Below are 27,373 nucleotides of genomic sequence, written 5' to 3'. Positions count from 1 at the left end.
GCACGTCCATTTTTGATGGTCATACTTTCCCATGAAGAAACTTCATGTGGACGGGGGTTGACGATCCTGCTGAGGAATGGGCATTGCTATATGGAAGTATACAGAGAACCCAGGCAAAGGCAAACAACCTGGCTTTCAAAATCCAAAAGATCATTCCTCCAGCACTTTGAGGGGAGTGGGGGTGGGGTGGGAGTGGAGGACAGAGGGGGGGGGCTCAGAGAAGCTGGTCTGGCCATCATAACAGCCCCCAGGGTAAAAGCTTTTACTCACACTGTCCACTTCAGCAATGCTCTGAAAATGTGAAGCCAGGCACAAGGTTCCAGGCTTCTGTAATTCCAGGATCAAGCAGGCAGGTGCCTTAATCTGGGAAGGGGTGTAAATGAGCCAGTACATGCAGAAACGCAGTAAAATCAGAGTCTTTACAACTGCTGCCCCAGAGCATTAACGATCCCTTTAAAAAAATTTTTTTATTTAACTTTATGTACATTGGTATGAAGGTGTCAGATCCCCTGGAACCAGAGTTACAGACAGTTTTAAACTACTATGTGGGTGCTAGGATTTGAACCCAGGTCCTTTGAAAGAGAAGTTAGTGCTCTTAACCACTGAGCCATATCTAGCCCCCTACTGACATCTTTCTAACAAATGTATTTTTTTGTGTTAACTTGTAAACTATTCATTCCACAAGCAGTTACCCACAGCAGGATAGTGGGGGTGTGATCTCTGGTTTGTTTATGTTTCCCTCCCTAGTAACCCTGCACCTCCCAACACACAGGAGGTGGCTGTGACACCAAGGACACAGAAGTGGGTGTAAGGAGTGAGTTGTCATTGGAATAGTGGAACGGGATGTTCATTTTGTGTGATTACATAGACTGTGCTTTGGAAGGAAAAAAAATGTTTATTTGGGCCAGGTCAATGTGCATACATGTGTGAGTGTATGTGTTTGCATCTGTGTGTACATGTGTGCATCTATGTGCATTGTGAATAACTGGTGGATCAAGGAAATTGCAGAGCCATTGAGAGCTTTTATTATATCCATAGTAAACTGTTTTGAAAATCCATCTCGTCAAGAATGCATGTCTTAATTGTTTATTTGGCAATCCAAGTGTTATCTCATTATTTCTCTGGTAATAATGCCATAAGTTAAAAAAACAAAAACAAAAACGTCTAGAAAGCCATTTTTACAATATCACACTAAACAACAGTAATACAAAAGCCAAAGGAAATCAGACCTTTAATGCATGTATGTGTGTATATTTATTAAGTATATAACAGCAAACACTTAAAAGGCCATCTTGTTACCATTTCTGCAAAGGGTATACAGTCTCTCCTCCTTGCCAGAGATTTGAGACACTAGATAATGGGAGAAGCCCCTTCCCAAGAACCACAGTGTCTCATGGACATGCGCTGTTGAAATTCTTTCAACAAGAACCCCCTTCCCTTGCTGGGGAGGCTAAAGTCTGAGGAGTCCAGGGTTATTAGTCCTGGTACACACAACACAAACCCTAATGACCCTGTCCTGCACAGCTGCTATACTTTTATGGGTTCTTGTGAAAGATGAAGGTGATAAGTCCTTGTTCAAAACTTATAAGGAATTTAAAGAAGGTGAAAGCAGGGCATGACACCAGCACATGTTCTTCTGAGTGGGAGGCTGTGGACCCTTTGTCCTGGACAGGCAGACAGCTTTCGTGGACATTTGGACATTGTCTTCCTGACCCCATACCTTTAGTTCTAGAGCGCATACTCTTCTCCTGGGCTCATCTGACAACCTCAGGAGATCATTCTCTCCCTCCCCTTTCTTTCCCCTTTTCCATGCTTCCTCTTGTCCTCCCATCCTTCCTCTCCTTCCTATCTCTTCCTTCCTGATCCAATATTATGACATTTGTAAGATCCATGACCTACAAAACCTCTGGGCTTAAACTCCAGGCTTATTTCAAGACCAATTCTAGCCCCTTTATATCTCTTTCAGAAAACTCCACCACCACTAAAGGCTTTATTCTATTGGATAGTAAAATGGATAGTTACTCCCAGTCCTCTAGGGGTCCCGCAGGTACGACACAGTGGACATGTGGGATGCTCTGGCCATGCTCAGAGAGTTAAGAAAGATCCAGAAAGACAGTGATGTCTCCAACTTCCCCTGACTGTGCCTCTGTTCTACAGTCCTTTTGGGTTAGGGTTCCTCAACTTTCCAAATGTCCTTGTATCTGTTCTTCACTTTGGTGGGAATACTCCACAGAGCTCTCCTGGACCCACAGCTAGGGCAGGGGTCCCCAAGGGCTTAGGACAGAGTCAGTCACAGCCCTGCATGAACCATCACCGAGAGCCTCCCCCAGCACGTGCTCAGGCAGAAGAGGAAACACTCTGCACATCTCTCAGCCACCCTCGGTGGAAGATGCTTGGAGACAGTTCTCATCTGCAGTAACTCAATGACTCACAAAAGGCTATTCGTGGACCTTCAGAGAACTCAATGAGATGACTCACTAGTCTATTTACTACACTTGATTGGGAATGGTAGGTAAAACGCTTTCCCCCGGGAACAGGAAGCGTTTGATGTTTCTTATCCAGAGGACATGGGGACACGATCCCAGGCAGGAAGGCTGACTTTCTCAGTAAGGGATGCTAGTAGGGTCACCAGAGAGAACTTTCTGGAAGTAGGATTACTAGTTTCTGTGCTGGGCAGCTTCCCATCACCAGAGCAAGCTCTAACAACCAGCTTCTAAGGAGAAAAGAGCCATCACAGCTCATGATTCCATGACCCATGAGTCCATGCTCAGCCTGCTGGCCCTGTCACTTTGCACAGGCAGTGTACCATAGCAGGGGTGAATTACACAGCACAGCCTAGCAGCAAAGAAAAGGGGAAGCAGAGAGGCCTCCAACCCTTCTCCCTCCCTTCCTACTCTCTTTTGGTTTGAAGCAGGGTTTCTGTACATAGCCTAAGTTAGCCGGGAACTCACAGTTGTCCGGCCTCCATCTCCCGAGCTCTGGGATCACAGGTGTGTACCATCACACTCAGCTATACACTCTCCCCTGAAGACAGACCCACGGTGACCTGAACAATCCTACTACACCCCAGCTCTTAAACAGAACTGGAGCCCAATCTTTAACATGTGTGTCTCTGGAGAACATTCTAGACTCAAGCTATAACCATTTTTAGAAAGCACATTGACTATTGTTTTAATGGTCACAAGTATTGGAAGGCAAGGCTGGGCAATGTTTCCTTTGTAAATATATTTTTTTTTTGGAGTTCTTGGTTTAAAGTGTGTATGAGTGTTTTGCCTGCACGAGTGCAAATAAGTACACTATACACATATAACAAGTGTAGAGACAGGAAGAGAACATTGATCCCCTACAGCTGAGTTAAGGGCAGTTGTGAGCTGTCATGTGGGTGTTGGGAACTCACCCAGGACCTCTCTGCAAGAGCAGCGAGTGCTTTTAAATTCTGAGCAGTCCCTCCGGGGCTCTGTTATGAATATTTAGGAAAGACTGAGAACATTAGGAAAGACAGGGAACATTAACCAAAGGCCTAACCTCTGAGTTTGGGGGTCTTGGGCCTGTCACTTTCCCCTTTGGGGGACACTGAGGCATAGTCTGTCAATGGGAATTGCAGGGAGGTGGAGTTAGATTGGTGCCACTATGAGCCATGCCTAGTGAGAGAGGACAGGATACCCATTCACTCACTGCACATAGCAGAATGCTCCAAACCCCAGCATACTCTCAACGGCACTGGCCACACATGTCCATGCTACTGGCTCTGCCTCTCCCAACTCCCTGAAATACTCCCGTTCTATTTTTAGAGAAAGAAAGAATCTAAATGTTCTGGCTGGCTTTCACCTTAAGGCCTCTGACACATTGTTTCTCAGTGTCTGGGCATGTCCACTCCCTACCCTCGGCCCCCCTGTCTCTCAGCCCAAGTCTGTCGCATCACTGAGGACTGCTTCAACAGGACTTTCTCCAAGAAGCATTCCACAGCTCTCTTGTTCAAATGGCTCACTAATGTGACCCCACAGCACAAAGCTGAAACTCAGGAGGAGGTCTACACAGAAGGGCCAGTCACACATGCCACAGAAAGAGGCCAGAAGTCAATATGTGACTGGAAAGTAGGGTTCTCCACTGGCGGTGAGGGGCCGGGGTTGCCTTTGTGATTATGTACTATCACCGTCCTATCCTCTCTTCCTGTGAAGGTATTCACCATGTGGTGGTAGCTGCCTGCGGTCTGGTGCTCTGTGAGCCCACCACAGAAAGGGGAACTTCCATCTCACCGATGAACACACCGCTTGGCACTGACTAAGTGCTCAGAGCACTTTCCTTCTTGTTCTGACTCATTTTTATGTCAACTAAAGTCCTTTGAGATGAGAGAACTGCACTTGAGAAAATGCCCTCATTAGATTGACGGGTGATTAAGGTTATGGTGTATTTTCCCCATTAGTGGTTGATGTGGAAGGGGCCAGTTGACTGTGGGTGAGGCCTTCCCTGGACAGGTGATCCTGGGATCTGTAAGAAAGCAGGTTGAGCAAGTCATGGGAACATGTCAGTAAGCAGCTCCCCTCCATGGCCTCTGCATCTGCTCCTGCCTCCAGGTTCCTGCCCTGTTTGAGTTCCTGTCTTGGCGTCCCTCAGGCAGATTGTGACCCAGAATACAGAAGCCAAATAAACCCTTCCCATCCCAAGCTTCTTTTGGTCATGGTGTTTTATCACAGTAGATTGGCACCATGGTGTTTTTAGTAGTCCCAGCTACTCAGAAGGTTGAGACAGGCTGGATGGCTTGAGCTCAGAGTCACCTTAGGCAACATAGTATCAGCCCATCTCACAAAAGAAATGGAAAAATATTTCCTGGCTAAGCCAACAAAAGAAAGACATGAAGCTTTGTGCTCCAGTCCTATCTTGCTAGTTCAAGATGGTAAATCCTGCAACCTGCAACCTGCAACCATTTCCCCCAAATTCTACTCTTGCCTGCATTGGTGGGGAGATTACAAATCAGGAGCAGAGTTTTGGTGTTACATCTAGATAGAGGTGAAAGATGATGAAGTGTTTTAAATAGTTCCCTCGGTGTCTTTACTCACCCCAAGAAAACAAATCTCCGCCCTGAAACAGTGGTAGTTAAAGAGCACCCTGGGCAGAGTGGGTCCAGCATCACTGGGTGACATTAGGAGATATGCAAATTCTCACCTCCTACCTCAGATAGACTGGTGCCACAAGCTGCCTGGAGGAGCCTGGCAGATGTTTCTGTTTTATACACACATCTGGGGATACCTACAGATCAGAAATAGAAACACTTTCTAATCTGCAGGAGTAAGGAATGGTAACAGGGAGGGGCATAATCAAAGTATATTTTATGAAAAGAAGTTGTAATAAAAATAAGTAGAGAAAACTTATGGACAAGTTATTTTAATTTTTAAAAAATGAAGACAAGCATCAGGACTTGGTGGCACATGCTCTTAAGAGGCAGCACTCAAGAGGCAGAAGCAAGTGGATCTCTGTGAGTTCCAGGACAGCCAGGGCTACACAGAGAAGTTCTGTCTGGAAAACAACAAAACAAAGCCAAAATCAAACAAATAACAGCAGCAACAACAACAATAACAACAACAAAAGATTTTTAAAAATGGAGACAAAACTAAGGATCTGTAAGAGAAAGGACAAAGCACAACAAATAGAAAAAGAAAACAATATTGCAGAAATAAAGTGCAAATATATCCAATGATCAGAATACATGCAAACAAAATGAAGTTGCCAACTAAATGGAAGTAGGCTAGGATTGGCTAAAAAACAGCAACAAGGCAAAACGTGATATTGGAAGAAATAAAATATAATCAGTGTTTATTTTCTCATTATTCTTCAAAGCTGAGTGGTGGGAGAAATCTCCCAGTCCTAGGAGAACCAATTAGAAGAAACAGCAGTGGGTGGGAGCAGGAAAGAACCTTTGGTGATTACAAGGAGCTCCAGGTGTGATCTTGTGACTGCAGAAATCTTAATCCAGTTTGCGACACTGTAACAGAATGCTGCACGGGGCGCTGTTTAATGCGCTGTGTATTGACTCTCACTGGAGGCTGGCACGTCCAAAGTCAAGATGACAGCATCTGAGAGGTCAAAAGAACATGGGAGGGAGGGAGGGGAGAGCAAGAAAAAGCCAAGCCAGCCTTTTAATTAATTGGTTAATTAATTAATTGTATTTTAGTGGGTTTTTTCCTTTATTTTTAATTTCACATGTGTGGATAGTTTTGCCTGTGCATGGCATGTGTGGGCATTCACTCAATGACTTCCCTCAGTTCCCAGCCCCCAACACTGTTGCATTGTAACCTCAGTGCAACTGTTGAACACCACATTGACATTGCAGGGTTTTCCAGTCCTTTGAAGACACAGGTGAGTTCACAGTCGGGAGCCAACAAGGTTGGAATGCGTGTGTGCCATTATCAACTTATGTCAGAGGCATTTGGTGCACTTGAACCGTGTGTATGTGGCTCAGGCAAAGGATACAAGGCAATTTAGAAAGACAAGATCAACACCAGGCTTTGTGAATGGGATCGTTGGGAGCCCTCACCAGTCCCAGCTGCAGATGTTAGTTGAGGGGCTGCCTTCACCTTTGCAGAAGATGAGAGCTGTCAGTTCAGGCTGGTGCACCCCTGAAACCTCAGCACTTCAGAGACTGAGGCAGGAGGATTTCAAGTTTGAGGTCAGCCTGGGTTGCTTGGAGACTATCTTAAAAACACACAGAGTAAGATGCCTCAACCCGAGTGTGCATCATGGAGTGATAGGACAGCCAAGTTAGCACATGTAGCTCCTCAAGTATTTATCATTTCCTTGTGCTGAGAATTGAATCTTCTCTCCAGGATGTTTCTCAAAAGATGACAGATGACATACAGGACCTGGAGAGATGGCTCATGGTTAAGAGCCCTGGCTTTGACTCCAATTTGTTTCCCAGAACACACGTGGTGGCGCACAACCATGAGTAACACAAGTCGGGGTATCCCACATCCTCTTCCAGCCTCTGCAGGTACCAAGCACAAGACATGTTGCATGCCTGAGTGTGACTCTGTGTGTGTGTGTGTGTGTGTGTGTGTAAATAGTCTCTTACACATGTAATCACATGACATTTGTCACTACCAAGCACATAATACTTATCCACACTGAGCCATCAGTTCACACCACCATGAATCCCATGTCTTAACACAGCTGGAGTCATCGAGGATTTCTCAGCAGCTGGTAAGGACAATGGGGGAGTGGGGACCCTTGGGGAGAACTTCACTTGGAGGTTAAGTGGAAGGAAAAGCTCTGACTTAGGACAGGCCTGGTTCTTAGAAACACAGTGCATGTGACGCTGGGCAGTCGATTTCTGTCATTCAAATGGTGCTAACATGAGTCCTTCACTGAGTTGTTGAGAAGATAATACAAAATTGTCTGTGGGACAGAGGTCACCTCAATATGAAATGTTGCCTGCGGTTCACATGCTAAGATGTCAGCTGGTAGGTAGGTTTTGCAGGAAGTTACTAGATCACGAGGACAGTGTGACTTCATCAATGGGTTAATCTGATGTTAGGACATCTAACTAGTTATTAAATTCGACCCAAAACCAGAAGTCCTCTTATCTCCCTGTGGTCTGGATGATCTAGTTGGCACTGTGCACATGGAGACATTCAGCCTTGAGTCTGCAGCATGACTAAGGAAGGAGAAACCCCGGAGCCGTTCCTTGCTGGAGGAATTGATCCTTCCGTGGTATGCCTTGGGAGGTTCTACCTGGCCCCTGGTTTTGTCTGTTACTCTCTCTCCTTCCTATCTGCCATGAGGCCAGTGGCCTCTGCTACATGCTGTCACTGTCACAGTCCAGATACATGGACCCAAGCTCTGTGAACTGGAACCTCTGTTCTCATGAGTCAAATCCATCCATCCATCTATCCATCTGTCCATCCATCCATCCATTCATCTTTTCTTCCTTGACTTTCTGTTAGGGATTTTGTCACAGGGACAAAAGATCTAACAATTTAGTTCTCCATAATTGTTAGATCTCCTCACATTCCCTCTTCTTTCCAATGTAGGATATTAAAAGTTAAAATTCACTTTGTGTTTCTATATGTCCATCAGATACATTTAGGACACCATGAACTGTTCATTTTTGCTAGGAAATAGAGCATCTGTTTATCCTATGGCGAGTCTAGATAATCTACCTGGCTTTGTTTGCCTGTATGTAAATGTTTGACTCTGTAGCATCTTCAGATGTCCCTGCTCTTCTTAGTCACATTCTTTCAAGCATTAAGCTACCTTGTCTGTATTTGTGCTTGTAAGATTCTATCTGTAGGCCTGAAGTTTCCCCCGACTTCTAGTGGCACAGATCCAAGCAGCTTGATAAGCATGTCCCGTGGGAGATCCCACCGTATTTCAACCAAGCATGCTGGTGTTTGTTTATTCTCTCAGCAAAAATCTGAGATGGGGTGTGTGTGTAAGGAGCCAAATCCTGAGCAGAGACACATGGCCTTTAGCTCAATTAGAGAGAGTCTAAAGTACAAAGGGGCCCTCATTTCTGGAAAGAGACAGACAGTATGCCATGGTATAGGAGTCACAGAAAGGATCCGGGGAGACAGAACAGCCAGCGCATGCCCCTGAATAAGAGGAAAAAGTTGAATCTGACCTGTGAGGTCCTGGCCATATCACAGGACTGCCTTCAGACTAGTGGGTGGTGAGTCCACCAGGAATTCCTGGCTCTCCACAAACTGAACATGGAGCAATCACAGTTTGATGCAGCCAGGCAGTAGAACAAGAGTGGAAAGGATTTTCTACCAGGGCAGAATTGGTCAGGGCTCTGCTTCCTGCAGAATCCAGCTATTCTGAAAAACCGAGATCCCAAGCCCTGTGGCTTGCTACACTTGTGTGTGGGTTGCTGCAGATGGGCATTCCCCAGCATTAAGTGTCCACATGGGCATGTGGCATCCCTCATCACACAAACACACTAGGAAACATCCAAGGGATGAGCCATCCAGCACCCCCCCCCCTGCAAAGAGAGTGACTGAGGGCAGTCAGTGAAAGAATGAGGAGATAAACATGTAAACAGTCGGAAAGAATACCACAGCAGCTTCCCAAAGTGACTCCTTGCCAAGTCTGTTCCGATAGCACCATTTCCGTGGTCACTTGGCAACATGACCCAGTGAAGAAAACAGTTTTGGAGCCAGACACTTCTGTTCCCAATTATTTGGGAGGATTTGGACAAGTCACCTACCCTCCCTGGATGTCAGTCCTATAATCTGTAAACGAGGGGCTGGGAGGGACTTAACATATGAAATGGGAAGGGTTTATTTAAAAAATGGTTGTCATCTTAAAGTTGAATGCATTTTGTCGTCTCCCATTTTTTTTTTCGTGTGTGTGTGTGTGTGTGTGTGTGTGTGTGTGTGTGTGTGTGTCTGTCTGTCTGTCTGTCTGTCTGTCTGTCTGTGTATGTGCATGTGGCTGCATATGGAGGTCAGAGGTCAGCATCAGGTGATCTCCTTGATAACTCTCTGTCTTATTTTCTGAGACAAGGTCTCTCACTGAACCTCGATCCTAGGGATTCAGATGGATAGGCTGGCCAGAGAGCTGCAGGACCCATCTGTTTCTGGCTGACCAGCATTGCAAGTAACAGAAGCAAACTTCCATCCCTGGCTCTTTAGGAGAGGGGTAGGCACCCACATGCAGGTCCTCATGTTTGCACAATGGGAACTCTACTGGCTAAGGCTTTCTCTCCAGACTCTATCCTCTCTTCTCACTCTATATAAGATTCTCCAGCGAACCCTTAGTAACCATTCTCCATGCTTCCTTTCCTGTCTTTTCCCACCAGGGCTCTTGAAAGGGACAGAACTAATAGAATGAATACATCTATCCAAAGAGGATTTACTAGAGTGGCTTACAGGATGTGGCCCAGGTAGCCTGGCAATGTCTGTCTCACACTGAAGAGGCTGAGAACACAGTATGTCCTCAGACTATGAGGCAGGATATCTCAGCCATCCACTCTGACACTGGAGGATTCCTGGAGAGCTGCTGGTCTTCAGTCTGTGCTGGAAGACTGAGGAAGCTGGCTCTGGTATTGGTGAAAGAATGCTGCAGCAGCAGAGTAGATGAAGTTGTCAGCTCGAGTGAGGGCAAGCAGGCAAAAGACAAGTTTCCTTCTTCCATGTGCTTTGATGGGCTGCACCAGAAGCTCTGGCCCACAGTTAGCATAGGTCTTCTTGCTTCAGATAATCAGATCAGTACAAACCCTCCCAGAAGTGCCCAGGGCATGTTTTAGTTGATTCCAGATGACAAATGAGGTTAGCCATCACAGCGGTGGGGAGTCTCACCTGTCCCTACCCTGAGCCTGGGAGAGGGCTCCTGTGTACACAGGTTTTCTCACAAGCCAAGTTCTACCTTGCACAATTTGCATGTTTCTGTGGCACCAGCTGTGTTCTGCTAGACAGGGTCCCATTCTATAGTTCAGGCTGGGCTGAACTCTTCAGCCCCTGCCTCAGCCCCACAACTGTTGGATTACAGGCCTGTGTCACTCTACCTGGCTCATTTCCCTGAGTCTTCTAGGAACAGATGCCCCTGAAGGAACCTCATCTCCATGAGTTCCTCACCTGGACTCACATTAATCAGGGAAAATCAACTCCTGCCATGGGAGAGGAGACTGGAGGTCTACACCATAGCAAGCCAGCCCTGTCACCTACAACATGTCTGTCACCTATGACTCTGTCATGTCCTTCCCCAAAGCCATGTACATACATCCTCTGAGTTCCCCGCATCCCGACCTGTCCCACACATGAAGATTCTGCAGATTCTTATATGTCTCACTGAGTGTTTGCTTGGCAGCCACATTTCTTCAGTACTGTCCTGTGCATATGGTCAGTGCACATACTTTTTCTCTTATTTTGCCCACTTATGCTCTATTTACAGCCTTAGCAATCTGTGCTGTGGAGGGTAAAAGGAATGTTTTCCCATGGCCACAGATTTAATTACAACCCACCACACATGTTAGTAAAAAAATCTAAAGTAGCCGGGAGATGGTGGCACATGCTTTTAATCCCAACCCTCAGGAGGCAGAAGCAGGCAGATCTCTGTGAGTTCAAGGCCAGCATGGTCTATTGAGCAAGTTCCAGAAACCTTGTCCGGAAAAACGACAACAACAACAACAACAAAAATATTTTTCCCTGCATAGTTCCTGATACTAAGCAACTCAAGGAGAGGGAGAGAAGGAAGGAATGAAGGTCATCCATCCAAGCTAATTTCTTTTTATTGTTGTTGTGTTTGTTTTTTGAGACAGGGTTCTCTGTATTGTTTTGGAGGCTGTCCTGGAACTCGCTCTGTAGACTAGGCTGGATTTGAACTCACAGAGATCCGCCTGCCTCTGCCTCCTGAGTGCTAGGACCAAAGGCATACACCACCAATGCCCAATCCAAGCTAGTTTCTTACAGAACATTTCACTGGTGAATGTTGGGCTGGTGTGTGCAGCCTAGCCTCCATGTTTCTGAGGAAGTTGCAAAGACCATATTCTGTCTTCTTAAGATTGTTCTATTATATTTATTTACTTATTTACTTATGGAGGCGAGCACATGCCTCAGTCAGAGGACAGCTTGTGATAAGGAGTCAGTTTTCTCCTCTATGGGGGCCCCAGGGATCGAACTCACATTGGTAGGAATGATGACAAGTCCCTTAACTCTCCAAGCCAGCCCCTGTATGCTCTCTTTATTGCAGCCTTTATTTACAATAGATTAGAGGCACTCAAGTGCCATATTCCAGGTCAAATTCCAACCCTACCAACTCTACCAACCCATAAGAATCACAACGTGGCAGGGGTGGGCAAGGGACTCTGTCAAAAAGACACTGTTCTCTTCAGACCTCACTGGAAGTGTTACCATCAAATCAAAATCCCAACTAGAGGAGATGGATGACATTGCTCAGAAAGCCTCAGGGTAGAAAACATTAGCTAGAGTTTAAGAGGAAAAAATTAAAAAAACAAAACAAAACAAAAACAAAAACAAACAAAAAAACAACCCAAAGAACAAAAGTGAACAAGAGAAATGAGAAAGGGGCAGATGAGTGGGGGCTGAGGGAGGTGTTTGTGGGTCAGTTCTCCGTGTGTCTTTCTTCAGAGGCCTTGACAGAATGAGCTGGGGTGCTGAGTTTTTTGTCAATTGGTCACAAACCTAGAGTCATCTGGGAAGAGGGGATGGGGATTGTCTCCATCCGACTGGCCTGTAGGCAAGCCTGAGGGCCATGTTCTTCATCAGTGGTCAATGTGGGAAGTGTCCAGCCTGCTATAGGCAGGTGGTTCTGGGTGGTATAGGAAAGCAGGTTGAGCAAGCTCGGGATTCAGGACAATGAGTGGCAGGCATTGAGAAAGGGGATGCTTTTGTGATATGGAAGTTTTGTAGGAAGTGTAAAGTCTGAGTTGCTGAAATTTTGTGAACATGACTCCTATCACAGCCCTCCAGAACAGGTCCTTTGTACCCAGGAGCTCAGTGCCCACTGGTGCTGTCTTCTGGACTCTGTGGACAACTACACACACATACATACACACAGACACACACACACACGTACATAAGTACACATGCATGCATACACTGCATGCACACACACATGCAATCTATCCAAATTACAATCTATCCAAATACAAGTTCTTTGTACAATTCCAAGGGTCCTGTAGCATAAACATAGCCGGAGGTGTCAGCCCAAAACTAGAGGTCTGTGCTTCTCACCACCTGGGCTCTGTGTGCCTAAGGGTTGGAAGCCATGACTGTCTCAAGACTGGCCTTGAACTCATCGTGGAGCAGAGGATAACCTTGACTTCTGATCCTCCTGTTTCCATTTCCCAAGTGCTGGTAGTATGGGTGTGTGCCAACACAGCTTTGTGTGGTGCTGGGCATTAAACCTAGACTGTGTACCCCACCAGATAAGCTCACTTCCAGCTGAGCCACATCCCTAGACCAGTTTATCTTTTTCTTTTTAAACTACAGAACAGCCCTTGTTAGCACCTGAGAAGTCTGCCACTTAGGTTTCATGTCCCACGTGGAGAGTCTGAGTCAGTATCACAGCCTTTACTATCTCCTGTCCCTCCTGCCTGGAACCCTCTCAGATGCTCTGGACACAGAGCAAACCTGTTGAGGTGAAGAGAAACATTCCCATGGAGCATCTCAGGATGAAAAGTCGCAGGCAAGACATGGAAAGAGTTAATAACACTTCCAAGAGACACACAGCAGACAAGGGACTGTGGCAGCACAACCCAGAAAAGGAGAGAGATGGCTTCACATTTCAACAGGGCTTTGTCTGAAGCAAGGAAAGGCTCACCAACCTTCTGGAAATCTCTGTTTGATTCTAGAAATATTTGGTACGTGAAGAGGCATGCCCACCTGTCTAGGGACATTCAAACCATCACTGGAGTAGGAAGAGAATATGGGCAATAGGAAAAAGGCCTGCGAATAAGAAGGTGTTAATTGCATGGAGAAATTAAATGGGCCACAGTGAGGGAGACTGGCAATGGTCCCAGGGCAACAGTGGGTAGATACAATGGCAGGGCCGAGGAAAGTCTCTTGGGGTTGAGAGGAAAGTGAGAGATGGGGAGAAGCCACGTAACAGGGAGCCCAGGCAGAGCATCAGGTGCCAGAGTTGAGGTGGGGACAGCATTAGAGCAAGTAGGGAACAGAAAAAAAAAAGTCATAGGTTGGCAAGTCTGTTTTATGAGGCTGGAGTTAGTCCTAGGTACAGGTAAAATGGATGAATTTTATAGCAAAGATTGCAGTGAGACCACCGTTGCTTTTCTGTTTGTCTTTCAGCCTCTGTTGGACACAGCTGACTCTCAAATACACTCTGCCCTTGACGTCTCTTTTCTTTTCTAAAAGTTATTTTTATGTATAAGTTTGTGCATGTGCCTGTGTGTATATCTATGTGTGTATATGTGTGTCCACAAGTGTGTATGTGCCCAGGTGAGTATGTATCAGTATGTATGTTCACATACATGTGAGTATGTATGTATGTGTCCATGTGCATGTCCACATGTGTATATGTGCTTGTGTGTGATCATATGTGTATATGTGCCCATATGTGTACATGTATCTGTGTATATGTGTGTCCATGTTTGTGCATGTGCCCATGTGTATGTTATGTGTGTATATGTGTCCATGTGTGTGCCCATGTGTGTGTATGTGCTCGTGTGTGTATGTGCCCATATGTGTATATATGCCCATGTATGTGTATGTGCCCATGTGTGTGCATGTATCCATGTGTGTGCATGTGCCTGTGTGTATGTGTCTCTGTGTGTTTGTCATGTGTGTATTTGTGTCCATATGTGTGCATGTGTCCACAAGTCTGTATGTTATGGGTGTGAAGGTATCTGAGAAGACAGGAAGAAGGGGGGGGTGTAGAATGCCCCAGAGCTGGAGATACAGGCAGGTCATAACCCACTCTAGGATGGAACTCTGATCCTCTGGAGGAGCATCGAGTTCTCTTAACCTCAGAGCTGCTCTTTTTTTTTTTTTTTTTTTTTTTTTTGAGGCGAGCCTCCTCATACAGCCCTGGCTGGTTGTTTGCTCTCACCCTTTAGCCTCAGTCTCCCGAGTTCTGGAATCATAAGCATGAACCAGCATGCCTGGCTTACACTCTGCCCCTCCTTCAAGACCCCACTGTGTCCCCGTCTCCTGCTGACTCACCAAACATCTGGAAAGCTTGCTGGCTGTGCCTTTCTTCAGGGGCCGAGTGCCAGGCACTCCAGGCAGACTTGGCCTTCTCAGCCCTCCTGTGCTTTCCCTGTGACTCAGCTCACCCTTAGCTTCACGGGCGAGTCCCTGTCACTCCCAGAGCTGGCCTCTGGCTGGGTTCTGCAGAACTCCAAGTTGACCTTCAGTTCCTTGTCAACTCCCTGCTGGATACCATGCCCACTCAGGAAGGATTTTTCACTCAGGGAACACACTAGGAGTGCCTGCCCTCTGACTTCCCTGATCACCCTGTGCTCAGCATCGGGAGAGAAGAGAGGGGGAGAGCGGAGATGGGGGGAGAGCGGGGGCATCTCAGTGCCATCACACAGCATTCCAGTTTTCCAAGCAGTCTTGCTCTAGATTGTAAAAGCTCTGAACTATTTATATTTAAATATTATCTCAGTGGCTGACTCTGTCTGGGACAGGAAATGTGTAAAATCAGCCTAAAACATCTTGGAATAGCAGTAAGCTGGGGATCTGTCAAAAAAAAAAAATCTGCAGGCCATGCCAGAGGAGCTCAGAGCCAACTTAGAGGTCTGTCTTGGTCTAAAGATGGAAACATTGGAACAATAAAAACAGTAAGTGCAGGGGATTAATAAGACCACCACAGACATTAACCCCTAAGTCCATAACAACACTTAAAGAGCAAAAAACATCTTTACTGGTTTTTCATCCTCTGAGGGCAGCAGAGAACCACTGTAAAAAAAAAAAAAAGGCAAAACTAATGTGCATCTCAGAGGTAGCCATGTAGCTGGGGAGGGACATTTTTCTCCACCCATGATCTGTGTTCTCACTAAGAAATGAAGGACTGACTAGGATATCACGCTCTCATCTTGGTGATGAGAGTGAAGGATGGCTAAAAGAATTGTAGACTATACTTTGTGACACTGGATTTAACAAGGCATTCTGGCTGAGGAGCCAAAAGAACAGCCTACAGAAATCAGACAAATGGGACTACATGACAATTTAAAACTTATGTATAAGAATAGCAGCACCAAAGAGTGAGATGACTCAAAGAGGGGGAAAACATATTCGAAACTCATTTATCTGCTAAAGGCTGAATGCCATAATATGTAAAGAACTCCTACAACTCAATAATAAAAACCAAACAAGCTGATTCTTTAAAAATGGACAGAGGTTCTGAGGAGATGGCTCAGTGGTTAAAAAACACTGGCTGCTCTTGTAGAGGACGCAGATTTAGTTCCCAGCATCCACATGGCAGCTCACAACCATGTGTAACTCTTGCTTCCATGAACACTGCATGTATATGGTGCACATACAGATAGGCAGGTACAACACCCACACGATAAAGATACTAAGTCTTTTTTTAAAGAAGAATTTAAATAGACATCTTTTAAAGATGCAAGTGAACTGTGAAGGGATGCTCAAATAAGTTTTTTTGTTTGTTTGTTTTTTGTTTTTCGAGACAGGGTTTCTCTGTATTGTTTTGGAGCCTGTCCTGGAACTAGCTCTGTAGACCAGGCCGGATTCAAACTCACAGAAAGCCACCTGCCTCTGCCTCCTGAGTGCTGAGACTAAAGGCATGTGCCACCAAGGCCCAACATTCAAGTAACTTATCATCAGAGAATCACAAATCCAAAGCGATTGTCTCCAAGCACTATGAGGCAGAGAGTGGCAGGTATGGGCGAGGGTGGAGAGAAATGATGGCATTGTGGACTATTGGTAGGAATGTAAAGCAGTGCAGCCACTGTGAAAAGTAACAAGGTCTCCCTGGACACCTTTAACACCAAACAAGGTCGTGGTTGTGTGCCTGTGACCCCAACATTTGAGAGCTTGAGGAAAGAAGTCCAGACACTCAAGACCAGCCCCAGCTACAAGTGCAAAGCTAGCCAAAGCTACAGGAGACTGTGTTTCAGAACAGAAACTTCCTGTGGGACCCAGTAATCCCATTTCTGGGTATATCCACCCCTCCAAAAAAAGTCAAAGCAAGCTCTGGAAATGATGTTCATAACTGCTTTGCCTGCAAGACCTGGAAGATAGAAATAAGCCCAGTGTACTCCAAGGGTGAATGCACAATGGGACAGTGCTCTAAGTGTGGCTCTTAGACACGACAGAATAGTGCCCTAAGTGTGGGTCTTACACATGACAGAACAGTGCCCTAAGTGTGGCTCTTACACACAACAGAATAGTAATGCCCTAAGTGTAGTTCTTACACACGACAGGATAGTACACTAAGTGTGTTTCTTATCATGATGGAACAGTGCCCTAAGTGTGGTTCTCAACCTGCTGGTCCCATATCAGACACCCAGCATATCAGATATTTGCATTGTGAGTCATAACAGTAGCAAAATTACAGTTATGAAATAGCAATGGAATTATAGTATTGTTGGAGTCACCACAACATGAGGAACTGTATTAAAGGGTCACAGTGATTAGGAAGGTAGAGAACCACTGCTTTAAAGGGAATTCTGACAAACACTACAACTTAGCTGGACCTTGAGGGCATTATGCTAAATGAAATAAGGTGTACACACACACACACACACACACACACACACACACACACACTGTATGACTCTAATGATATGTATCTATTGTAGTCTATTCCCAGAGACAGAATATGAATGTGGTGAGAAGAATGTGGAATTATTTACTGGGTGTAGAATTCCCAGTCTTCGGGGATGACAGGGGATTTAGGGCTTCACTGGACAGAGGTGGGACACACCCCGAACGGCATGGCTGAGCAGCAGGACACACTGACTGGTGGTAATTGTAACATGAAGGAGGCAGAGCTACAGATTAAGGGGCGGGATGGACAGGCTTTAAATCCAATGCGGTGTCTGGGGCATATTTCGCTTCTCATTTAAAGAGAAAAGCTTCAAAAGTTAGGACAGGGCTGGTGATATTCTGTTGACTATATTCACTCAAAAGAGTGAAATACTTTTGAATTTTTGAAATTGTTTGAGATAAGGGACTGGTTTCAAACTGTATTAGGTGAAGTTAGGAAGTATAGACAAAACAGTATCAGTTATTATCAAAGCTGGTTGATGGGAGTCACAGCCTTCTGTTTTATTTTATATTAGTATAATATAGTATAGTAAAATACATAGCATAATATAATGTAGTCTAGTCTAGTATAATATATATACAGTATAGGACAGTATAGTACATAGTATATTTGAGACCTAGTTTTATTATATAGATAAAGCTAACCTAGAGCTCAAAATCCTCCTGCCTTTACCTCCTAAGTGCTGGGATTGCAAGCATGCCCACCCACACCCAGCCTTGTTATTCTATGGAAATTTTCCATAAATCTTCCTTCTGAAAATATAAGACATCCTGGGCATGAGCAGATCTCCATGAGTTCAAATCCAGCCTGGTCACATGGTGAGTTTGAGGTCAGCCAAGGCTACACAGTGAGGCCCTGTCTCAAAATAACAAAAATATAAAAATGGATATTCAATTTAAAACCCCCCTCATCTCCCTTACCAGCACAGAGGTGACACAGTCTGTCATTTTTTTCTCCCCTCCCTGTTCTCTGTGCTTGTCCCTGTGGCCTGGGCAGGGCTGGCGTACCCCAAGCAGGAACAGGTTGTCCTGCCTGCTGTGGGGCAACCTCTTCTCTCCCGGTAGTGGCAGGAAGTCCCTCTCCTACCCTGTGGTGGCCTCCTCTTTGGCATCACAGAAGCCTCCTTTCAAATCTGGAGGTTCACCAGGGGGAACCCATATGCGGGGACACGGTTTCCTGGGGGCAATCTGTGGTATCCTCCATAAGTTGCAGATACCCTTCCCTGGGTTACCATGGAGACCCATCCCTGGTCTAGGGTAGCACTTCCTATCCCACTCCACAGCTCCAAGTGTGGACCTGCCCAGAAGACATCGACCTTCTGGGTCCTCTGAAAAACCCTCAGGAAGCTCATGTGCCATTTCTGTGTCAAATGGAGGAAACACAGACTCTCCAAGGGCACACCCTGATTGTCTCTTCTGCTCGTCTGTACTCATCTGGACAGTGTCCGTGGGACACAAGACAGCTAGGGATGGAAGTACTCCCTCTTCATGCCTGGTACCTATGGGTTTCTCTCTGCATTTATTGAGCGAATGCATAAATAATTTAAACTACTTAGGTGATAAACATAGTTGGGCTGAGCCTGTGTTTGAGCTCTAGCCCAACTATTCCAAACAGAAGATCTGAATTTCTTATGATATGCAAAATTGGCAATAGTTAGCGAGCTGATTTCTAACTTTATTTTCAAAGATTCTTTTATGAAAACATCTCTAATAATCAACATTTTACTTTATTTGAGAGCTTGTTTTACATGTAGGAAGAGCTATATTGGTGCTAAAGAGCATTAAAACTTAGAAGAATTTCCACACTCTAAAAGTGTTTCCATGTACCAGACATGCCCAACAGAGAAGAATCAAAAGACCAGTGTAGCAGGGAAGATTATGACACCCACATGGTGGCTGACAGCTATCCACAACTCTAGTTCCAGGGTATCTAACGCCCCCTTCTGGCCTCTGTATGTACTGCACACATGTGGTGTGCATAAATAAAGGCAAAACACCTATACACATAAAATAAAATAAAAAGAATTAGGAGTTCAAGTCTTGCTCTGCCCCACTCTAAAAGTTGAGTTGTGAGGCCTGGGAATTTGTTTTAGGGCCTGATTCTCAGAGCCATTACCAAAACAGAGTTGAATTCTTAACCTCTATGTGTTGCCTATAATAAGACATCAGAAATCCTTATGGTTAGGAGATAAAGATAGATGAACAAATACCCATAAAATAAGAGGAATGCAACAAATCTCATTCCTTTCTAAATTGACTATGTATCAAAATATAGTGTGTTAGATAGAAAACATAGCATTCAAATTGGCTTCATCTCTTTTTTTTTTCCCTTAAAGCATGGCGCCAAGAAAATGTAAAATTACACGTGTATCTCACACTACATCAGCTCCAGACTCTTCCTAGTTACTGACAACTCTGAACCGCTGTCAATGTTCTGTGCCAAAACCTGTCCCTTAGAAGCAGGGTACCTGGAGCTCCACACCTCAAAGCCACTTTATAAGTTCCATACATACCCTCCCCACATCTACAACCCACCCCCAGCCAACTTCCTGCTGTTTTCCTACCAACACACACTACCAAGAGACTGCCTGCATCCACTCGCACTGGACAAAACATTTAAAGGCAGCTTCAATGTTTCCTGTATAGTTTAAAAAAAATAATAGAAGGCAGAATTGTCTTCAAAGTCGGAAATTCAAAGGTAAGAAAGGAGGTAAGTGAGAGGATGGCCATTGGGCTTTCTTCTCCCACACCACCACCATCCTCCAGCTCAGCGATCCTCAACCTCCCTAACGCCGTGACGTTTAACACAGTCCCTCATGTTGTGGTGACCCCTCCAACCATATGACTGTTTTTGTTGCTCCTTCATCACTGTAATTTTGCTGCTGTTATCAATCATAATGTAAATATCCGTGTTTTCCGAGGGTCTTAGGCCACCCCTGTGAAAGGGGCAGTCCACCTCAAAGGGGTCACGACCCACAGGTCGAGAACTCTGGCTCTAGATGATAGCTGAGGGCTGAAGGTCTGGAAGAAAACTTGACAGATGACAAAAATGGCCCCATGGAAAAAATGACACTTTTTCTGCATGTCTTGGTTGTACATGTGGTTACTAACGCAAAAGCCCACTTCGGTGGGTTCGTTCCTCAAACCCTTTCCACATATCTGGCATACAAATATACAGATATATACAGAATATACATCTGGTATGCAGATATATGCAGAAATATCACTTTTACTCATTGCAAGGGCACTACACACTGGCAAACAACAAGGAGATGTACAAAATGGGTTTTAGTCACCCATTCTTCAATTGGGTCCCAGCTTTGTTCTTAAGATCTACACCCTCTTCTGTATGCAAATACTGTTCAGTTTCACAGTGGAAAAACAAATCTGTAGGGGCTGGAGAGATGGCTCGGTAGTGAAGTGCACTGGCTGCTTTTCTGGATGACCTGAGTTCAGATCCCAGAACCCTTATGGTAGCTCACAACCACCTGCAGCTCCAGTCCCATGGGATCTGACGCCCTCTTCTGGCCTCAACAGATAATGCAAGAATGTGGCACACAGACACATTCATGCAAAAATACACATACACATAACATAAAATAAGTTTTTTAATTAAAAAAAGAGTTGGAGCCGGGCATTGGTGGTGCAGGCCTTAAATCCCAGCACTTGGGAGGCAGAGGCAGGAGGATTTCTGTAAGTTTGAGGCCAGCCTGATCTACAGAGCTAGTTCCAGGACAGCTTCCAAAGCAAAACAGAGAAACCCTGTCTCGAAAAGCAGAAAAGAAAAAGAGTTGGGCAGCAGTAGCTCATGCCTTTAATCCCAGCACTTGGGAGACAGAGACAGGTGGATCCCTGAGAGTTCAAGGCCACCCTGGTCTACAGAGCAAGTTCCGGGACAGGCTCCAAAGCTACAGAGCACCTTGTCTTGAAAAACCCAAATAAGTGGAAAACTATAAACACATTTAATGAATTTGCTGGTTTTCTCTTATATGAATGGAACAAAGTGGTCAGGAACGCATATAAATCAAACTCTGAAGTACAAGAGACCCCTGCATGTCTTTGGGATTGACACATACATTTAGAGAAATGGCTGATGAGTGTAGGGAACATTTATCTTTACACGAGATGGGAGGTAGAAAGGAACGGGGAAATTCAGGCAGGGATCTGTGCATTGCTTCCAGGACTCATTGTTTGACTTTGGATAATTTCCTTAACCTCCTTGAATCTCCTCCAAAAAGAATGAGTAGAGGTCTAGTCTCCTAAAGAGTTGCGGTGAGAAGCCCTGTGTAGATGTGATTGAACATGGGGCCTGATAAAGAATCCTAGTCAACACTGGTCTCACTCATCGTCCTGTCCCTTTCATTAACTTATGCCCAGAACCCAGAGGAACACAGAAGAGTATTATCCCTGGCTGTGATGGAAGATGGAACTCACCGATTCAGACTGACAAGTAGGGCTGGGCCAGCCAGCCAGAGACAAATGACAAATGTGTTAATTAGTAAAATGGAATGAATAGAGAAATGATGCAAGAACTTCCGATGTGGCAGTGTGACGAATGGCCTGTGCAGGTCCCGACAGGATGGGCTGGGGAGGTGGGGTGGGGTGGGAGTCACAACCCCAGTCTGGATTATGGAATTATTTGAATATCATTGGTAGAAAGGGAGTCTTGGAGGTAGGGAGGAAAGGAAGTACATGTTGTGGGGACAGGGCATGGCTTGGGCATGGCTTGGGCATGGCTTGAGCTGGGCTTCAAAATGGAGACACATTATTCCAAGCCAGCTGTGAAGGAGCAAACTGCAAATGGCATTGGAGATGGAAATTTATGGAAACTTGGCAAGAGGAGGTTTTCAAAAATGCACATTCCTTTAATGTGAGCGTTGGTTTGGTGTAAGGCCATGAGGTGGAGTTGTAAGGTGCAAGGGGCTCAGAGGCTTTCCAAAGGGAACTGGCATTAGGGACCCTGTAAGGAAATCAAAGGCACCAGCTAGAACTGAGACAGTAGATGGTCATGTTTTCCAGGCGGCTTCCAGAGCAATATGGCAGAATATAAAAAGGGGTTTGGGTTCCATCAGAAGTGCAGAGATGGGGCTAGAGAGTGGCTCAGTGGTTAGAGAACCCTGGTTCTCTGTGAGCACACACATAGTGGCTCACAGCTATAACTCCAGTTTCATGGGAATCTGACGCCCTCTTCTGGCCTCTTCAGGTACTCCAGGCATGTAGTACACACACATATGTGCAGACAAAACACATAAAATAAGTAATTCTTAAAAAAAAAAAAAAAAAAAAAGGAAAAGTAGAGACAAGGAGGTTGGGGGAAGGGACTGGGAAGGATAGAGGGAGGTAAACTGTGGCTGTGATGTAAAATAGATAAGTAAATAAAGTTATTTAAAAGGGGAGGTTCATCTCTTTCTGGCTCTTCTCTCTTCCTGCTTATTCTTCCCACTGTTCCCCTGGGGCAGATGGGGTTTTTCCTGTCTCCCTCTTCTCTTCTGTCCTCTCTTGTCTCTGTGTCTCTTTACCTCTTTTCTTCTCTTTCCTTCCCCCTCCCTCCCCTTTCTAATAAAACTTCTCACTCAAAAAAAAGTGGGGGAGGGGTTCTCTAATAGCACTGACTGTCCTGGAGCTCACTCTGTAGGCCAGGCTGGCCTCAACCAGGAGATGCACCTGCCTCTGCCTCCCAAGTGCTGGGATTAAAGGTGTGCACCACCACTGCTTAGATGTGTGTGTGTGTGTGTGTGTGTGTGTGTGTGTGTGTGTGTGCAATTCCCTCAGTGGCCAAAAGAGGGCATCAGATCTCCTGGAAGTTAGAGTTTTAAGCAGTTGTGAGCTACCTAATGTGAATGCTTAGAATTGAACTCCGGTCCTCTGCAAAAGAAGCCAGTATCTTAACCACTGAGCCCTCTCTCCAGCCCCTCTAGATATTTTTAAACACATAGTACATTATCCTAATGTGCAATGTACATGGGAACTTCTTGTTCCTATCTAATTATAACTTAGCATCCTCTAACCTACTTCTCCCATTCCTTAGCCTTCCTCTTCTCAGCCTCTGGTTACAAACATTCTACCCTCAACTTCTGCGGTATCAATGTCTTTTTTTTCTTTTCTTTCTTTCTTTTACTATTTGTATTAGTGATTTGTATTAGTCATTTTCTATGCATGACTTACTTAACATAAAACTCTCTAGTGCCATCCACACAGTTGTTCATGACACCATTTCCTTTTCTTGGCCAAGCTGTATTCCACAGATCACAGAATACATTGTTCCTTATCTATCCATTCACTAATGGGCAGTAAGATGATTTCCATTTCCTGGCTATAGTGATGGTGATGTGCTAACTCCATCTTTTGTGTAGCCAGATGTGAGGAGTGGGCAGCCAGCAGGAAGAGTGTGTGCCGATTCCTACAGAACAACTCCCACAAGCTCATCCGTATCTTCTTTCTGTCTCTTCCCTTTTTACTAGAGTCTCCAATGTCCCTGTGGGGCATCTCCTCCCCTCTTGGTCCTGTCACTGAGATGGGAATGCAATAACCTGTTAGTGTACATGGTGCTGAGATGCCAGAGGTCATTTGCTACAGCACTTGGCCCATCCTAGGACTTGGAGACTGGAGTGTCCACTACATGTTTGATAAGATAGGAAAGAAGAAAATGTCTGAAGATATCAGGAATAGTGTCAGATGAACACCAGCCAGCACAATTCAATGGACATTCTCCCAGGAGGTGATACTGAATGTTGGCCCCTTATGAGGATTGCATAGGAGGACTAAATCCGAATAGACTACAAACCTAAATGTAAGAGCCCAAAACTACAATGCTCTTAGGAAACCAAAACAAATCTTCAGGGGCTGGAGAGGTGGCTCAGCAGTTAACATGGCTGTTCTTGCAGAGGACCCATGTTCAGTTCCTATATGCCCATAGCAGCTCACAGCTGTCTGTAGCTCCAGTTCCAGGGGATCTGATGCCCTCTTCTGGACTCTCCAGGCATTGCATACACATGGTGCATATATGTAAATGCAGGCAAAATATCCTAACACATCAAATCATTAGATTTTTTAAAAAAATTTTAATAGGAATAAGTCTTGTTGGTTGGTGGTGGCACACACCTTTAATCCTAGCACTTGGGAGGAAGAGAGATAAAAAGGGAGGCAGACCTCTGTGAATTCAACGTGAATCTTGTCTGCAAATTAAATTCAGGCTACACAAAGGAACCCGATTTCAAAAAAAAAAAAAAAAAAGTCCTTGTGGACTTGGGTTAGGCAAATCTTTCTTAGATAACATTTCATGAACACAACAGCATCGAAAAATAGGTTAGATGTCAAAAAATAAAACATTTTTGTGATTCATAAGATACTCCCAAGAAAATAAAGATAAGTCATGTAATGGGAAAAATAACTGAAATTCATATATTTTGTGTGAGACATGTACATAGAACTATTTTTCAGAAGTAATAAGGGAGCTAGAGAGGTGGCTCAGTGGTTAAGAGCACTGCTCTTCCAGAGGACCTGGGTTCAATTCCAGCACCCACATGGCAGTTCGCAACCATCTGTAACTCCAGTTCCAGGGGATGCTACTTTATTACACAGACATACATTCAGGCAAAATACCAATATACATAAAATATAATAGGAAGTGGTAGGGGCCGAGGGTGGGGCCAAGGGCGGGGCCGAGGGCGGGGCTATGGTGCCTGGCTGCAGCAGTGCCCTCTGGGAAGCTAGAAGGGAGTGGGTGCTGCCATCCACCCGGGATGGGCCAAGCCAGGCCTGGCGGGGCCGAGAGGGAGCCGAAGGCAGCGCCCCGGGGGCTGAGTTGTTCTAGGTCGTAACCAGCCTTTGAAAAAGGAGAAACCAAAATGGAAATGCGATTATCCCATGACTTATCCCATGACAGATGGACAACTGCGCAGCAAGAGGGATAAATTTTGAAGGCCAGAAAGAGATCCGGGATGCCTTGAAGGCTGCTGTGTACGCTTTTGAATGAAAGCAATGATCATGAACGGGCACAGGCAATTATTGATGCTGCAAACGTAACACTACCACACTGTGCACTGGCAGAGTGCTATGATGAGCTAGGGAACCGATACCGGCTGCCAGTCTATTGCTTGGCACCACCAATCAAGATGAAAGAGGAAAAGAGTGACTCTGGATATGCCTGAGCCACCTCCGGTTTCTGGACATGAATCTTAGCTCTGTTTGCTCTCCACAGGCAATGACCTCAAACTTGTGGTGCGCAGCTCAGATACGGTGTTCCACATGAAGAAGCGCTTACACACCACCGCCACCGAGGGGTTAGAGCTGGGCAGCCAGCAAGGGGGGGGGGACTTCTCTGGCAGGCCTCTCACTGATAAAATGAAGCTGGAGGGGCTGAAGATCCCCAAAGACTATATGGTGCAGGTTATCATGAGCCAGTCTGTGCAAAACCCAACCCTGGTGAACTGAGCTGGGCTTGCCTGCTTCCCAGATCCTCAGCCTCTTTTTACTAACATTTCCTACTCTATGGCATGAAATTTATTTTCAGTGCTCTGAATTCCCTATGAAGAGGAGTCACCAGTGAGAAATTCCATCTGTGATGGAGACCAACAAATATAATAAAACACACAGAACCAGAAAAAAACAAAAAACAAAACAAGAATAGGAATTGTGAAACTAACATCAAATAAAATTGATTTAAACACAGTTTAATAGTATCAATAGATATTCCTCTAAAGATGCAGCAATTAGTCAATAAACAGATACAAATGTATTCAACAGTATTAGTCAATAGGGAAATGCAAACCAAAACCATAATGATATTCCATTTGACACCCACTAGGATGACTAAGTTTTCAGAAATTCTGACAGTAACCAGTGTTGGAAAGGTTGTGGGGAGAGATTTATCCCACACTCTGCTGGTGGGAATATAAAACACTGTGACCTTTTTGAAAGGAATCTTGTAGCTCTCCTAATCATTAAACATGGAGTTATCAGGGTACCCCTGACATGACTTGACACATGGCACAAATTGACCAGTCACTGAGCGGCGGGTGGGGTGGTACTTGTAGACTGTCCCTGTCCAGCACACTGTGCTGGGGGCTGGCCTGAAGGGCTACATTTCTTGCCATGTCCCAAGACACCAAATATGACCTTGACATTCACTTTCAAAACAAATTAATTATTTTTCACATATGGCATAATTTTTTTCATTTTTTGAGGCAGGGTTTCTCTTCCTGGTCCTGGCTATCCAGGAGTTTACTATGTAGACCAGGCTGGCCTCAAACTCAAAGAGATTCACCTGCTTTTGCCTCCTGAGTACTGGGATTAAAGGTGTGTACCACCATGCCAGACCTAGAAGGCATGCCTTGAATTTATTTTTCTTATTGATTTGGCTTGTCCTCCACGGCCCTCAGCTGCCACACTAGCTCTATCCTGCCTTTTTTTTTTTTTTTTTTTTTTTTTGGTCATTATGATAAAATACAGTTAAAAAAATTATCAGCTAGTTCTTTCCTTTTCTCCCCACCTTCTGCTTTGCTGAGAATAAAACACAGGGGTCCACAGAAGCCAATTAAGCATTTTACCCCAGAGCTGCATCCTTGGTCTCTATAATTATTTTCAGCTGTCTGTTTCAGGGTTAGGGAGCTAGTTCTTGTGTGAGGCCCTAGGTTTGATCCCCAGCCCCACACAAACCCACTCACACTGTAGTCACATCACTATCATCTATCTACAGAACTCTTTTTGTCTTGTAAATGGAAGCTTTCATCTACACCTCACTCCCCCTACCTCTAAGCCCTGCAATCACGCATCTGTCTTTTGTTTCTAGAAACCCAACTACTCTAAGCACTTCACAGAAGTGGGATCATAAGGCATCTGCATTTCCCAGACTTGCTGTTTCACTCAACACAATATTCTCAGAGTTTATCACATTGTAGCATGCATCGGGATGCCCTTCCTGTGAGTGTGAACAACAGTCCATCTTAGGGCATATGGACCACATTTTCCTTATCTACTTGTCGGTCAGCTGGCTCTGTGTTACTTCCAGGCTGTAGCTATTCTGAATACTGCTGCTTCAAGCATGGAATATAGACATCTCTTTGAGATCCTACCCCAAAATAGAAGTGCCAGATCATGCTATAGATCTATTTTCAATGTTCCAGATTAGCTGCACAGGTTTCTGTAGCGATGACATCATTTTCACC

The 27,373-nt window shown here is 45.1% G+C and overlaps 1 pseudogene; it reads left to right on the top strand.

Moving 5' to 3' along the window:
- The window catches only part of LOC127237068 (ubiquitin domain-containing protein 2-like), a 51,526-nt pseudogene extending 25,886 nt beyond the window's left edge, over positions 1–25,640 (top strand).
- The last annotated feature ends 1,733 nt before the right edge of the window (positions 25,641–27,373 follow it).

This window comes from Phodopus roborovskii, unplaced genomic scaffold, assembly GCF_943737965.1.
Source record: "Phodopus roborovskii unplaced genomic scaffold, PHOROB, whole genome shotgun sequence".
Classification (NCBI taxonomy): domain Eukaryota; kingdom Metazoa; phylum Chordata; class Mammalia; order Rodentia; family Cricetidae; genus Phodopus; species Phodopus roborovskii.
This window is presented reverse-complemented; position numbering and strand designations above follow the sequence as displayed.